Raw genomic sequence first — 11410 nt, forward strand, 5'->3', positions numbered from 1 at the left:
GCAGTAAGAGAGCTGGCACATTGTTAGAACCTAACATGAAATAAATAAGGTTCCTGTCCCTAGGACTCTGCAGTGCCCTGCGTGCAGATTGCCTACGTTGAGAAAAAAGCATTTTTGCTATCGTGCCTTCTGAGTAAAAGACCCCAACCCCGGGTGCCTGTCCTTGAAATGAGAGGAAAAATTTGTGTGGCCAAGCAGTAGTATCTGTGCTGTAATCTTTAGCTATCATGTAAATTGTTCTACAGAGCTATTACATGCCGGAGAGCCGGCAGGAATGTTCTGAAAGGGAGATGTTATGTGACTGTCTAGACAATGTGTGTGCACACAAGTAGGAGTCTAAGTGAAGATATGATTAGGAGGGAAGGGAAGCCTCCGATGGGAAACAAAGCCTTGGTTAAAACACCTGGAAACTGATCTGGCCATTCGCTCCTGATTTTAAAATAGTTTATTGTGTACACTAATTCCTTCGCTATGTTTTAAATTAGGTTGCTGCATTTTAGATTAGAGTGGCTTGAGAAAAATAAGTCAGACTTTCTCAGCTGGCTTGGAGCATGCTTATCTCCATGCCACACAAAGATGATGCACTGAATATAGATGGAAGTGAGTGAAGAGAATAGCTGATTGGCAAAACAAGACATAAGAGCTAGAGTTCAGAGAGAAAAATTGTATTTAGAGATGTTGCTTTAAATTTTTTAATTTGAGCTGTCATGTCATGCTATATTAACTTCAAGAGTGTTGTTTTAATTAGTATTTACTTTCCAGCAACAGGAATAACACCAGATTGTAGGCTAAGGGCAGAATCTTGCTCAAAAATGAGAATTATTTTTTAGATGGAGGATAGCACAGGGTAACACACATTCTCTGGCAAGAGAGAGAAACAAGAAACAGGGTTATTAGTTAGGAGGCTGATGACAAACTTGGGAGATCTTGTTTCAGGTACATATATTTTACCAGTATAGGTACTGTTAAACCTCTCTAACTGTATGTAGACTGACCGCTACCTGTATGCAGAGCTATGATCAGTTCTGATCAAGCATTTGGTGGGTGTGCCCTGAAGATCTCTCACTGAAAAGATGCCCAATTTTTTCTCTTTCTTGCAAAAAGCAAGATGAGATGTAAATTAATGCTCAGATGGGGATATGGCTGGGATATAATACGAATGCAGAGGCCTAATTCCTCACGCTTTGATATAGCCTTTGTTTCTTAATTCCCTATCAGTCAGATGGTGATAATAGTACTCTCCTACCTTACAAGAGAGCTATATTAATTGATTATTAGGCATATTCTACCTTTTTATAGGGAAGGATGGAATTCTTGCTCGTTCTTACTACAGGCTTCTCATATCATTAAATATATTGTACTTCCTTGCATAGACAGGGTGGATTTTTTAAGCATTTCCTACCATTAGGCTTGCCTACTACCCTCTTTGTCTTACATTCTGTGGAAATTCATTATTTCCATTACTTCCTTTATTCCTCCTCCTCACTTTGTAAAAGTGAGGGAACATAGATCATATCAGATAGCTAAGTGAGTAACCGTACTTTTGTTAGTAAACTGAATATAGGTACTTCAGTATACTTGAAATTTGGTATCGACAGTACAAAGAAGCCTGTAGGCTAATTTTTTTTTCTCATGTACTGTTTTTGAGCAATTAGAAACAGCAATAATAAATCTGTAAAAGTCATAATCTGTTCAGAGAAGACTCACAAACAGGAACAAAGGCTAAATCTAACTAACAGTTTTTCACAATTAATAGTTTGATCAGTTTTAATTATATTACAGCATGCCAGACAAACACCAATGGATCTTGCTTAAATTAATAATTTGCCTTAATTTCATTATTATTCATTTCATCCAAGCTGGCTAATATCTATGTGGAACAGCTTGGCAAAATTCTGTCATTTGCAGTCCTGCTATTAGTGTTCTGTCTCTCCATGGTGTAGTATAATCAACTATGTATGAGGTTAGAGAATAAAGTATCATCATCACCATCCGCCTAGTGCAGGGGAGATAATCTTTGTATTGTGAGCTAAATTTGGTGTCACTTGGTCTTTTGCATGTAATTCTACTTTCCAGTTGACTCTCCTGTACCAGTTAAGTGTCAGCAAAACTCCTCCATTGAACAAGGACTGGTGGTAGTACGTTCTATTACACTGTTAGCTTCAGTTGTCTACAGCGGGAGACCAGGACAGAGTTGTTGTTGTGTCATTTTAACTAGCTTAACTACTTGATTGCCTTTAAATAAGGTGCTTGTGTCATATTTCAAATAGCAATTGTAAAAGCTATTTGAATTTTTTCTTTTGATGCACTGGAGATATTAAGAAGGAGGGAGGGAAAACGTGGAACTTACAAAGCAACCTTCTGGTACCCTCTCAACCTGAAGGCTGAAGATCTGAATAAAAAACAGCTAATTTTTTACAGTTGCTCTTTGCTGGTATTAGCCTGCCCATCCAGTGGGGCCCTTTGCTATCAGGTTATCCGCGTTTCAGAATGTAGGCAGCATGTGCTTCCAACAGCAGCTGGGTTCAAGGAACTGCCCACATGCGGAAATACTTCAGAACTTTCACTAGCCTAATGCTCATTACATCATGAATGCTGAAGGGTTGGTAAAATAGCTTTATATGTAAAATAAAATGACATTGTAGCTTCTTTTTTTTCCCCCCGATCCTCAATGTCTTTTTGTATGTCTCTTCCTTCAAGACTGCCTCTTTTAATCTTGCCGGTCAGTCCTTTACTTCCTCTACAGCGTTATTTTGCCTTATCCCCCTTCTATTTTCATCATACCAACTATAATTCTTCTTTAACCTCTTCCTTTTTTGTTTCTTTTGTTTTCTATTTTTATTTCTTTTTCCCTTGAATGTTCTTCCTCACCTAACCTCAGTTTAGGCCTTTCATTTTGTTCTATTTTTTTCATGACTCATCCCTTTCATAGCCCTGTTCCTACATGTTTTTTATTTTACCATAACCCCATGAATTACGGTTTCTTCATGTTTCTTCTTGCCAGAATGCCGTGAAGAAGGGACAGCAGGTTGAGCCAGCCAGTCAGTACAGGAAAGATGCAGAAGATGCACCTGAAGCGGAGGAGTACATTTCTTTTGTTCTCCCCTGTAGTTGCATTAGAAATAAAATTTATTGTTGGGAGGGCAGGGTGAGTAACTTGATAAGCAGAAGAAGTATAGCATATGGAAAAGGAATTGTCTCTATTCAGGTCATGAAGCACAGCTGCTTGAATGCCATGACTGAGCCGATTTGCATGCAACCTTACGTATCTCCATGTGCTTCTCTGGTCACGTAGAGGCTTCACAGAAGAGTTCTGTGTTTTGTGTAGCATTTCCCAACTGTTAAGGAGAAAGAAAATCTATATTATAAAACAGTATTGTTATAGTAGAAAGACTGTATTGCCTCGTGCAGTATAGGTGACTGTTTTATTTTAACAGTGGTTTTCTAGGGAAATGCCCCAAAGTACTACTTTTAGTAGCAGTAACGTACAAACAGTAGACAACAAAGAAGGCATGCACGGTTGGGGATCTGATGGAAAAGTCCTGTTATCACCAAGTAAAACACTGGACTAGAGGTTCGGATTAAAGTTAAATGAAGCTTATATGTGAATTCACAGACGCACGCACATAGTTTTTGCCCACTGAACATACTCTCATTCAATTATGTGAGAGTACTCATGAGCATAAGGCTAAGGGTATATGTAAGTATTAGTCTTTCTGGGACTTCACTTCCTTTATGGTGATATGATATCCTGTCATCTTCTAACCGCAAAGATAACCACATTATATAGACTTGAACTGGTAATTTATACACTGCCATATATAGGACTATTCAGCTTATACTTGAAAGATGCAGCTGTGGAAATACAGATGCTGTCTCTACTTCAGTCGTAAAATGTGGCTGGGATGCCTGCAGACATGCAGCAGAACAGCACTGACAATATATTGGAAAGTATGCAAAAATAAAAACATGAAGGTTTTATTAAAACCGATAAAATAATGTGGTATATAATGAAGTAGTAAATGACTGATTTTGTCTAAAAGAGGAAGAGAAACCAGGAATTAAAACACAAGTCTTTGGCAAAACTGTGGAGAGAGCCTGATGACCAAGTCTTGCACAGAGGGTGGCATATCCTCCCTGAGATTAACTCATTAGTAATCTATGAAAAGAAGTGGTGCAGAGCTTGGACTGCTGTTTCTATATGGCAGTCAAGCTTACTTATTTCCCATTTTCATGCTTCCTATTAATCAAATTCTGTGCTAAGTTTGTTTTATAACGATTTCTGTTCTTTTGAAAAAACTCTGCAGCCTTTGCAGTGATCAGCAAGTGAATGAATATAATGCTGCTGGGACTGGAAAAGGGACTGAGAGACTGTCTAGTCCTCTGGCTGTGGCTGCATCACACGATGTGGCGCAGGTAGTAGTGAAAGCGCTAAAGCGCTGCTTAACCCTTCCCTGCCTCCTTTCAGTAAATCTACATCTAGATAGATCACAGAAAGAGGGAAGGAACTTCTGAACTCTCTCCACTGCAAATATTCTTTTCCTCTTTGCAGATGACAATAACAGATTTAGCACCCTGACGAAGATACATATATACATTATGTATAGTTTAGTACTCCAACCTGAGAGCCAGTGCAATGCTCCCCAGGAGTGCCGTTGACGGGCAGATTTACGGCAAAATAAGAGTAACTCTTAGAGAGTTGGCACTGGTCTGAAGGCTGAGGGTCAGGAAGGGGGGCAGTAGTTGCCTGAGGTTCAGGGAAGCAAGATGAAATAGTCTATGAGACACTGAGGAAAGTACTGTGTGTACTGGCAGGAATCTCTTATCTTACTAGCTGTCCACTCCAGTTAGTTAGGGCACCTTATTTCCTCAAATTCCCCCCAACCCCTTTTCCAAGGGGGACTCAGTAATGCCACTCAAGTACTCCTCAGTACTCCCAAGCCACGTGCTGGGAAGGGAACAGAAATTCTTCCATGCAGGGCCCACACTTTCCATCCACAGTACCTCCCTGTCTCCTCCACAAAGTCAAGGTCTTTCTGGTTTCTTTTCTCCATAGAGGACTAGGCAGTGGCCTACGCTTATGGTGACTAATGGCACCTACAGGCAAATATTAAGGACTGGGAGCAGTAAAGGTAGGGGTGAGGTGAGAGGATTTACTTTAGCGGTGATTGGTAGCATTGGTAGCTGAGCAAGGGAGGATTCTGCTCCTATGCGCAAGTGTTTTTCATATGCTTTTAACCGGTTCTGAAGTTTGAAGTAAAGGAAAGCACTGGAAACTCAATTATTATGTTCACATGGGTGAGTCAGCATAAGGTTCTGTATCGTGCTTATCTGAAATCCTTATCATTCTTAGCTCATATTGGTTGGTAAGCATACTTTTGCTATACCACAGGAAGATGTGACTTAGATATAAAGATACATAGATATATAGATATTTAAAGAGACAAGAGTGAAAATTGGGACACTAGTGCCAAGAAATCTGTATTGAGCCATATATTTCATTTTGACTAGCTAAAGCTTATTTCTTTATAATGACCCTTTAAAGTAGTATCATTTATTATGTATTGCTCATGGAGCAAAAGAGAAAAATTGAAACAAAAAGCATTTTGTGACATTCCTTAAACTCTATGGCTTACCATTTTGCACCATTTTGCTTACACATCTAAGCGTGTGCAGAACTTTGGAGTCAACCCATCCAACCTAATTCCTAGAGGTTATTTGTGTGCATAAGATTAATTACATGCAGCCAGATTGTTAGTTTCTATGGTGAAACAACACAGAATGAGGATCAATACTACAGACCTGCAAATATAGCTAATAATATGCAAGTCAACATAGATATGCATCATACTTATTCACTCATCACAGGCTCAGCTGCTGCCTTTGCTGCACAGTGTCACACCTATAATAGGTGAAAACACCCTCTCCTTTCTCTAGTTGCATTCCAAAAGGCAAAGGTTTTGAATGGAAGTAACTATGTTTATTGTATTTTGTTTTGGACTTTGTGCTATTGCTGTGCCTTGAACAGACCATGAGCGCATGTATTAGAGCAAGTCACGTTATGACTGAAGTGAATACTAGCTTCAGTCTAATTTTAATAAAGATTATGGTGGAATTTTGGTTGTCACTGGATGCCTTTCTTACAGTAATTTTAGCTGCCGGATGCTAAAATTAATGTCCAAACTGAGGTGTCTCAGCTGCTTTTGACAGCTTGATATGGAGATGCAAAGTTCACTTTGGGGTACCCCTCTGTCAATTTTCAAGACCCTACTGTTTGAGCATGGGAGTTCTAAACTTCAGTCAAATTACAGTATTTTTCCTTAATTTGGGGCAGTCATTTTTTTTCTCTAATTTCTTATTGAGAAATAGTTGGACAAGCTATAGAGGTATCCAGCCTGAGGCAAACACCTGGCATAGTTAAGGTTTGCTTAAGTTCAAAGGAACCAGAAGAATAGCAATGAAGATTCCCAGCCTTCATTACTGGGAAAGCTAGTACCTAGTGGCTAATAGTCACTCAGTTCTGCAGGTGTTTGCATAATGGTTATAGAGGTATGGCGCCCCTCCCAACTATAGAAAAAAAATAATGTCCTACTTTTTCCATGTTGGTGTGTTTCCTCCATTGAAACGTTCAGTTTGATATTCTTTCTTTTTCTTTAAAGATCTTTAGATGAGATGATGTATCTGCAGGAGCAAAATGACATCAGATTAGGGTATTTTTCATTCGCCATTCTTTACAGGTAGGAGTGGAAATAGCATATTTGAAATAGAGATGTAATGTGTGGCTTCTGTGAGTATATGAGAATGGAGCACTCTGCCTTTATTTGCAGACAAAACAGTTGTGAGGTTCTTCTTCAGTCACTGATTAGGCTCTTCTTTTCACTTACATTTTTGTGTGCAGCATCAGAGTGTCCTTGAAATCATTTGAGCGTATACTCCATCGCTGTGCTCCAGTTCTTGACCTGCCCCCGGCAGTATGTTCCTTGCTCTGCAGATCCTTCTTGAACAGCAGTGCTACTCAATCTGCAGAGAGCTGGCAACAGGAAACTGGGGCTGAGAGTTTTTGCCAGCTGGCTGATCAGCTGAGGCACAAAGACAATAGCTTATCTATCCTTGCTCTGGTCAGCTACCAAGACATGCTTGTCCTACAGACTGGCATGACTGGTGTGATCAATGACAATTGTCATCATTATACTGCTGATTTATGTACGTTTTACTCCTTTTCACGATGCATATTTGTTATTTTTCTGTAATTTTACTTTTATTTGGGAGGATAATCTAAAACACCCCTTCCTACCTTCTGCATTTGTTATCGATAGATAGGTAAACATAAGCTACTGTCAGACTGCCTAAGGTGTAGCATTAATCCCCTAAATTCTGTAAATAATCTATGGAGAACTCATTGCCTGTACATTTCTAAACTTTTCTAAACATAATGGGGAATAAAGAGTTGACTCTAGACAGAAGTTCTGGCAACTGAAAAACTATGTTTAACACTCATGATATATTCTTCTAAAAGGTACCTACAGATTTTTTTTAAAAATTAATTGTACACTTATCCATGCATAATATTTCAAAAGTCCTAATTCATTCATTTTTGCTTGTTTGTTTTTTAAATTCATTGGGCTCCGTAACTAGGTGATGAGAGAGGTGATCTCATTAAACAAATGAGAGTGCCCCAAACAATTTAAGATCAGTATTTTTGGAATTTTTCTGCAAACTGAATAACAATCATCCAAGGCTGAATATTAGGACATATATGTTGCTGATTCCAGGAGCAGCAATGAGCAGCTGTACAATAAGAAGGCAAAAGTGCATTTGGCTTATTCTCTGCTATCAAGTTATACTAGGGATTAATAATGACTGATTATTATTTCCTAGTTTTCAAACTACTGCCAAGGGAATACATAAAACTGCTGCCGGATTATATATTTAGGCCTTAAGGTTGTTCTTCCAACCGAACAACTTGGAAAGCAATTACAGCCTTTATCTTGCTTTCCATCTCACCACGGTAACATTAGTTACGTAGCAAATCTCTTTATTAGCAAATATTTTCTGTTTTGTAAGCCCAGTCTATTTATGTCAGAGATAATGTTCCCAGGCTTTACACTTTACCATTTTACATAATTCAGAAGCAATTAGTTCAGCACAGACATCACACAGTCCAGTCATGATGGTTCCCTAGCAGCCTATGAATAAGCTTTTGATTTGCTTTAAGATTTCAAACAGACATTGGTCTCTAAGCTTACTAGAGGTGACTAACCACTCTTGATTAGGCGACAGCAATTGCTTTTTAGTCTAGGAATTTGGAAGTTGGTAAATGTTTTCCTAGGGTTCTCTGGATGAAGGAAGAAGCTTTCATCCCAGAGTGCTTCAGCTCAACATAGTTGATTTTCCTAAGACAGGTTAGAGAGGACAGTGAAATTTGAAAAGATGGTGAGTATGAGAATTCCTAAAGTTGGACCAAGTAACAATGCAAGTGAATCTGGAAGAAATGGGATATATTCTTTTACTACCAATTTTCAAGAAATTAAAAAGAAAAAAGAGAGACAGAGGAAGAGAGAAAGAGAGAGAAGATAATGTACACATTTGTGCCTTAGGTCAGAATCTTCCGTTTCAGAAAGTAGTCATATCATGAAGAGAGCCTCAAAACACACCAATAAAACTACGCGAAACCACAGAAGACACAGAAAAACTTGTACCAGGTTCACAATGAAGGCAGGAAGGCAACAAGATGTATCTTCTTGTTATTTCTTGTTGTTTCTGTCCCTGAATATAATTCATCAGAAATTCATCACAAGAAGTAATCACAGTCTTTCACTGTCCCTCAATCCTGAGTCATCTCTCATTTCTAGGAAGGCAACAGTGTGCCAAGTGTCAAACTAAGACTCCAGAATCTTATTTTCTATTTTATTTACAGCTGCCACTAATATGCTGTGTAATGCTGAAACAGTCATTACCTCTTTCTGTTCAAGGTTCCCCATCTGTAAAATAGAAATAATTATACTAACTTTTCTTTGGAAATCAGTAGGTGAAAACCTATCCATCAAAAATGCTTTAGTCTGACATGTGGTTGATATTCTAGAATCCTTAGGCCATTTCCTAATTTTGATAAAAGGAAAAATGTGGTAGCCTAAAAGTATTTCTACTGATTTTCTGTCAGTACCTATTTATCTTTCTTCACTCACTCTTTTTCACTTTTCTTCTATTTTCTCCTCATTGGGATATTCTACTAAAGAAATTTAACTTCTGTAAATATCTTCTTGAGATACTCTGTTGAGTTTACAATTCAGGAAGCATCACCTCGTCTGTCATTTCATTTATAGGAACAAAATGTTCTAGACTAACTCAGAGACACTGCAGTCTGTGGTTTGTTCACTTGTTTGCTTATTTTAATCCTCTAATCCATCTCAACAATTTTAAAGGTGTCTAACCACCTTTGTCACAGATATAGCTCTCAAACATTAACCCAATTTCAAGTGTTCCACACAGCAAACTTGATGGGATAGAGTTCTGTGGGCCACAAAGCACAAACCCACTCATTTCCATGCTGTTGCTGCTCTGTGCCTGTGATTTGTATCTGTGATGGAGATACTAAGATCGCCATACATGGTTTCCAGATGACATACATTTTCTTCCTAACAGCAAGCTGGCTGCTTGTAGAACTCAACTGTCGGTCCTTTTGAGGTGCTTTGGCAGTTTCTTGCTGTAACAGACATAACACACAGAAATTCCTCCTTGGCAGGAGGAAATTCACTTAAGGAAGACTAGAGAAAGTGAGTGTCGCAGTCAGCAGTATATGTTTCCTATAGAACATTTAGAACTGAAGGTGTTTGTTTAAAATGTCCCAAAGCTACAGTCAATGTTCCTTCCTTTTGCTGGACCTAGCAAACAGCTTCTTTATGTGCTTATATATGCCATGCAGATCACAGAGTTTTCCATCAGGAAATTGTTTCTCAGCTGTGTATTAAATCTTAGCAGCCATAAACAGTCTTTTCAAATAGCAGTTTGGCACATGATAGATACCAGCATAGTCATAGATACCAGCAAAGGCTTTCTTTTATTTTTCTTCTTTTTCTCCTAAATGAAAACATTTCTTCTGGCGGCCTCTTATAAACTACTTCAAAGAAGCCTTCTCAAGTCCTTTTTTTTTTTTTTTTCAATTGGTCTACTATTCTGCTTCTTCCCTCCAGAAAAATAGCTAAGATGTTTGAAATTTCAATGGTTTGACCTAATAGTACTTCTGATTTTTGAAAATAATAATATATTTCAAAACTGCTGATTTTAATTGCAATGTTGCTGTAGTTTGTGTCTGTCAAGTACAGTGGAGATCTATTTAAAAAGGTGTGGTGGTTGGAGCAAATTTAGTAGTTTTTGAAAAATATCAGACTCAATGAATGATCTTTATCCCACAAAATGTATAGGGATATACTTAGTTTCAAACATACAAATTGATCCAGGTAGGCTAAGGTGGTACTTGGGAGTTGTGCCTCAAAGCTAATGTGTATAAGTGCTTTATTAAATGACTGCTGAGAGAGCAAAGTCAACGGATAGACTACCGGTAAACCACATGCAGCAATAAGAGTTTTTCCCATGTTACTCATCTGCTGGACTGAAGAAATGATCATCTAGTGATCTCTTGACTTCTCTGTTTGGTATGCCAGCAAGGAGTGCCAGTTCCACATAATGTGAATTATAATCAGGTGGTATGACTTTTGGCTTTCTTTTTAAGTGGACATTTTTTTGCACAATACAATTTTACATATTACACATGAAATCCACCAAAATGTCTGCATTAAGAAATAATGCTCAGTTTGAAAAGCTAAGTACTCAAAGTTATGAAATGCTGGAACTGCGGCTGCCCATGCAACCTTCATGTGGCACCACCATGTATGTGCATTATGACAGAATGCTTAATAATGTGACCATATCCTTTTTTTCCCATACACCCATTCCCAGCTTCATTCAGTGCAGTGTGGTGTGCTTACAGAATCTATTCAGTACTTTTGTCCTCGTTACTTAACTAGTGGTTACACCATGTAAGGAATGAGGGATTATTCCTTTCCTTGTGATTCTTCCTAGAGCATTCATTACGATAGTGCCCTAGTGAATCATAAACATTAGTGTTTATTTCTCTGCTATGAGATGAATTGCATTTTGTTATCTCCATTAATGTCTGTGGAAGTGGAACAAAATCCATCTCTGGAGGCCGTGCAGGGAATCAATACCACTGCTGGAAATGGAAACAAGGGCCCAGTCCAGTGCTCATTCCCCTGGATCGCACCACTTTCCTGTTGGCACTGCTGAGCAGCCTTGGCTTTCATCAGCTTATTTGCTGTTTCGAGCATTCAGAATACCTGTTCCCACCCACAGCACTGGTATTCGAAAGAAGCTCAGCCAGAAAATAAAAGTC

General features: G+C 38.6%; 1 long non-coding RNA gene across 1 annotated transcript; it reads right to left on the minus strand.

The window, feature by feature from the left end:
- Positions 1–1791: 1791 nt before the first annotated feature.
- On the minus strand, positions 1792–6984 carry LOC138066577 (uncharacterized). Its single transcript, XR_011139889.1, has 3 exons — positions 6885–6984; positions 6593–6681; positions 1792–3338 (listed from the first exon to the last, which is right to left on the minus strand). It is a non-coding gene; the product is annotated as an uncharacterized lncRNA (long non-coding RNA).
- Positions 6985–11410: the final 4426 nt, after the last annotated feature.

The sequence above is a fragment of the Struthio camelus genome, chromosome 3 (assembly GCF_040807025.1).
Source record: "Struthio camelus isolate bStrCam1 chromosome 3, bStrCam1.hap1, whole genome shotgun sequence".
Taxonomy (NCBI): Eukaryota; Metazoa; Chordata; class Aves; order Struthioniformes; family Struthionidae; genus Struthio; species Struthio camelus.